Source organism: Stylophora pistillata, chromosome 6 (assembly GCF_964205215.1).
Source record: "Stylophora pistillata chromosome 6, jaStyPist1.2, whole genome shotgun sequence".
Classification (NCBI taxonomy): domain Eukaryota; kingdom Metazoa; phylum Cnidaria; class Anthozoa; order Scleractinia; family Pocilloporidae; genus Stylophora; species Stylophora pistillata.
In genome coordinates, this window is record NC_142524.1 from 27,125,943 (window position 1) to 27,131,942 (window position 6,000).

Genomic DNA, 6,000 nt, shown 5'->3' on the forward strand with positions numbered 1-6,000 from the left:
TCGAGTAATTCACCGAATCGAAATATGGGGTTCTGTCCTCGTGTACCGGTTCACAAGAGCCAATACAAAAGACCAAACAATACACAATAGCTAACCGATAACTCCTAAACAAAGAAAGAACAATGGTAATTCCCTTGTGAACCGGTACACCAGGACAGAACCAAATATGGCGTCCAATTTGAATTACCATTGTTTTGGACTTACTAGCCTCGTCCTGACGTGGAAACACAAAAGGATTATCACATGTGTGAGAGGCTAGTCAGTCAAGAACAATGGAAATTCAGATTGGACGCCATATTTTGATTCGGTGTATTAAAATGAAGTAAAAGGAATAAGCTAAACTAGAATAAATGAATAATAATACATTAATGATGATAAATATTTACCTATTAACATTATTTAAATATAATTATACTACTAAATTCAATATAGTTACACATAGGAGTCATACTGAAGTATTCGGCGCCGAAAGTCTGGAAAATTGAGAGTTCTAGAGGTGTCCGGGAGAGAGTTCCATAAGTTAGCAGCTAAGTAAGAAAAAGACTGACGGCCATATGTTGTAGTTTAATTTTAGGTTTTGGAAGGGACAAGATATAACTATCACGTAAGTTATAGGACGTAGATCTAAACGTAAACATATCATTTACTGGATAGTTAGTAAAAAATAAACTCTTCTACAATATGATTAGAAAATTCTGCAGGCGTCTGACTTGAAGAGATTTTAAGTTTACCTTATCCAGTAACGTGTTCTACGAGGATTGATAATCTTGTAAAAGAAACCTTAAAATCCGCTTGTTTTAGGCCTCCACTTTACCAGAATTGGGGGCGCCGCAAAAGTGTCACACAGAGGAGTAGTAATAAAAATGCGGCAGGATGAAGGCCTTATACAGCTTTAATAGAGTATCTCTGGCGATGAGTTTTCGGAATCTTTGCATAACTTTAAATTGATTGTTAATCCAGTTTGTACATATAGTGGATACATGTTTGTCGAGAGAGAGCCTGTTATCAATATTCATACCAAAAATGTCTAGAGAATTTTTAGTTGGGAAAGAGAAATTGTGATCCGATCAGTTTTTCCCAAAATAAGCGCTTGGTGTTTAGTTACGTCAACTTTCATAGTTATCTTTGTACCCTAGATTTGCCTTAGCTACTTCACTACAAATACATTTTTCCAATATTACTGGATCAGTGTTTGGGTAGTACACTTGGTGGTCATCAGCATATACATTTAGCTTGGCTTGCGTAACATGTTAAAACATATCGTTAATGAAGACATTAAAGAGCATTGGTCCTGGGACACTCCCCTGAGTAACACCTTGGCCTATGCTCTGCCACCTGGAGTACGTATCTCCAATTCTTACTCTCTGCTGTCTTCCAGTTAGATAATCCTCTAGAAGCGCGCAGCTTTTCTCACCAACACCGTAAGCCTTGAGTTTTGCCAACAATAGGTCGTGCTGTATAAGATCAAAAGCTTTAGAAAGATCCATGGGCACCACACCAACCAATACCCCCCTATCGCGCATGCTCCTCCCATCCTCTGTCAGACGTAATAAGGCTGTCTCACAAGTATAGAACTTTCTATAAGAACTGATGAAATCAGATAAGATGGCACGATAAAAGTCTTTCATTTGTACCATCAACAGCCTTTCGTACACATTGTTGAGAACTTTAAGGAATGTAACGGACCTATAATTGGTCTTGTTCAATTCATCGCCTTTTTTAAACAAGGGTGTTACCTTTTTTCCACTCGCTCGCATACACACCGCGGTCAATCGACGAGTTCAAAATGCTTACAATGGGATTAGATAACACAGCCGCCGAATCCTTCACAAGCCTAGGTGTCATCACGTCATGGCCACACGATTTGCGACAATTGATTTTCAATAGCAGGCTTTCGATCTGTATTTGATTAGTGTACTGGAACTCGAAACTTGCGTTGCTATTACCTTGTAGTGTTGCTATAATACTTGGATGGTTTGCAAAATTCTTACCGTACTCCTCTTCGCTCACTGCGTTCACACTCTCCCTGATCTTAATAAAATATTGATTCAAAAGCTCGGCAATTTCACACTTATCACATTGCCAGAAATCGAGGACATTTTGCTCCCGCATTCATTGGTCAGCGGATTGCAGTCCGATGAAAACAAAGATAGTGGTTAGGACAAGTTCCATATTAAATATTGAGCGATTTAAGTTCTGTGGACCTTCTTTACGGAAAAAAAGAAGCAAAAAAAAAAACTTTGAACATATCTCTTGGTATTTTTAAGGCAGAGCGACTTATAGCAATTTGCTGTCTGATGTAATGCAAGGGACAATCTGTACAAAGCTTCAATGTCCATTCAAACTGGCTTTATTTGTAATCGTCTACGGATGTCAGACATTTTGAAAATTGTAGCTTAAACCACTTGCATTAAATAATGGGAAGATCTAGGCAAATCTTACTTGAAAAGGGCTTTTTCTCCCAGTTGAAAACAGTTCAACGAACGTACTATACAGATCTCTTTGATCTGCTTCCTAATTTTCGCGCGAGAAAATACATTTGTTCAAGGCTCTACTTTAATATGAGAGGGTCTGGATTGAGTTTATTTCCCGTCAAATATTGCTGAATAAGAAAAAAAAATATGGCGACAGTTTGAAGGTTTTGCAGAGGGTTTTTCTTTTAACGCTTTCCCTTCTGGTGCGTTCTCAAGAATGGTCTCAGATCACAGACTCCACAGAGCAAAAATAGCAATTTTCAAGCTCTTTTGGAAGTATCTCATTGTCAAGAAATGTCTCTTTTTATGGACGATTTGCTTACTTCGAACTTCCCTTTATTTAATGCGAGTTGGAGCCAGTTGACTTCTTGGAGGGTTGCACCTCAAATCGGCGATCCTTTGCCGTGGATTACGCTATATTTGAAACAGACTAGAGGTAATGACTAACCTCGAATATCGAAAATTACTGACATTGCTGGAAGTAAGTAGACAAACAGCTTTTGAATTACTTTTAAGCAAGAAGTACATCTTAATCTCTACTGAACATATTTCGAGTCGCTAGGGAATACTCTGATTCGTATTTGCTGTATTTTGGATTTTTTGGAAATCCCATACATTTCCTTACACGATTTCGCCGCCATTAACTTCTCAATACGCACGCGCGTCCGGAATTTTGACCCAATTTTCTGGCAATGAGCTATGACCTAATTGTTTTCTTCAAGAATAATGTCATTAACCTGTTTTGTTTCGGTATGAAGGAAAGGACGATACGTGCCTCCATCTCGTGTTAAACTTTAATCGTTTGTTAAATTACAATCGTGCAGAATTTAATTGATATTTCATACTCTTTTTTCATTCAGTCATTTATTTACCTATTTACTGGTTTAGTATACATTATACACTTCTATTTTCAAGGGCACATTATATGTAGTGTATGTCGGGATATGTGCAGACAATCGTGGGATAGGAATTGAGGAAGGACGGAGTCGATGAGTTTAGGATCGCGATGCCTAGTTCGATCACATTAATCCGGTTCAATCCGTGGTTTGAATATGTATATTTAGACTCTACATTACTCATTTGCACAAGTGCTTTTTTAACGAGTAATACTATGCTCTTTGGCGCCTCATGCATAATAAACTGTTGACTTCACTAAACAAGTTGGCACAACTGCTTGATTAAATAAACTGGCGCATTCGGTAAAATGATAAAAGAGAAGAAAGACATTATCATTGTATCTGAAGAAGGTCGAGCTTGCCTTCTACCTCTTCTTACTGGTTTTAGGATCTCTCTTAGTCACTAGCATCGTCATTGTTATCATTAACGTCATCTTCATCGCTGTCGTCATCGCCATAGTCATAGACGTCACCATTGTCGTCGTCGTCGTCGTCATCGTCTTCGCCTTCGTCAGTGTCTTCGTCACCGTTATAATTATCGTCATCGTCAATGACGCTTTCTTCGTCTTCGCCTTCGTCATCTTCATAGTAATCCTCCAATGCATTCCAAACTGTCATGATGTTATAACGTCTTGTGTCGGCGACGAATGTGGAATATTAATTGAGATTAGCGCGTGTAAAGCTTGTTTTATTTGTGGAACTTTCCACCAACAAATGTTGTGGTCCGTTCGTTTCCCAAACTGAACACCCCTACGTAGTCTTCACTATCGCCTACTGGGGATCTTCGTGTCCTGGATATTTTCTGCGTGCAGCTCCGGTACATGTCGGACTGGTGTCCACTCAGGTGAAAACGTGCCATTTTGAACTCCACCAGAGGAACTTTCCTCTGGAAAGGATCTGGCTCGAAAAGCTCGTGTTTCCTCCTGTACGAAAGATTTACTAAGCCTAACCCTCACGGTTTTGTGACGTTGAGCAACATTACCAAATTTGGGCTAGGGCTACCAAATAAGGTGGTAAGCGCATGCGTGTGGAAAAAAGAACAGGAAGGTTGGGAGAGCGTGAGTTTATGGAAAGTTTTTCCATCGAATTTTGGCGAGAGTTTCGTGAATTAGACTGAAGCGAAATAAACCAGGAAACTGTGTTATTGTGAGTTCTATGGGCTGTTTTATTGTTCGGCTCACACCAGTTCTGGTTTCGGTCAGATTTCTGTCCTAAGACAATATCAACTTTTCATTTAGTTATAAACTGCACGAGCTCATAGTCTTTTCCACCTCTTTCAGCGTTCGAGGTAGTGTAATGTTTATTTATTACGGCGATAAACATATTTAAAATGACTATACTGGTCGTGGAGAAAAAAATAAAGTGAAAATGAAGTCTGCCTACAATGGGATTTGCTTCCTTTAGCTCATTTATTGGGATTGGTTGTCCCAAAAGTATTAGCGGCTATAAAAAACACCATGAAATAGGAAGCTAAACAATTTACGAAGTGTCGCAGTAAAAACAACTAACTTAGGTTTGAAATAGAAGCAGTTCAGCCGGAAGACGCATTGTGGCAAACGCAGCCGTTAGACAAATAACGACTTCTTCAAACTCATGCAAAAGTAACACACGATATAAGATGACGGAAAGATAGGGATTTTCTTTCATTATTTCGAAAGCTTTTGTAGCCGCCTTGGCCCGCATCCATTGCAATGATAGTGCCGATGATGCAGTGACTATCTGCAATATATCCAACCAATTCCACACCGACTTGATATAACACTTCTGACGGCAGAGTTTGATGTACTGGACAACAAAAAAGCAAACAAGCAGAATACTGAACAACAACACAAACATCAGATAAGTGCTATGAGCCTGAGAGTTCTTCGTACTCACAGGTAAAATTCCGTAGCTCTTGAATGTGCCAGCAAAGGCAAAAGGAAGGACTTCGAAGGAGTACTAGTAAGTCATCTCTGCTAGAAGGTTACTTGGTGGATTATGCAGTGAGAACTCTACCAGCACAGCCCTGGTCTGCCGATCAATCCACTAGTTTTCGTATAGGTCGTCGATAATTCATATGGCAGTAAACTTGCTATATCCTAAATTGGCTATGTATCCTCTGCCACTGTAAACAGCAAAGCGACCTCAAAAATCAAAGCCGCCATGCCTTCTTTCTACATCATATTTCTGGGCATAGAACTGAAGAACTATTTATCTTCTTCGAATCAACCCAAGTTCCTTTTTCCTCCTTGGTGGGGAGTAGAAATCGAAACAAGATGTGATTGTGTTTTTAAACAATTTTTGGTCTTGACTAGAATCTGTAAGGAAGAAAAAATGTTTAATTATTTGAACATTGCTGTATTAATACTTCAAATCTCCTTGTTGCCGAGTTTGTGGAGCTCATCTGCAGTATTTAGATTATTGATCTGTATATCCCAAAATGCAGCTCAATTTTATTATCTCTTTGCTCCAAAAGTCGTCCTCATTAAGACATTAAAAGACATGAAAGTTTTGATGAGTCTGAAATTTTGTCATCATACAGTGGCATCTCTTTCCAAAAACAGAAAAAAGAATTTTAGACATGATACTCGTCATCAAAAGCATGAAAATAGTTTGACCACAAAGTTTCAGATAAGGAATTCTTTCAAAGT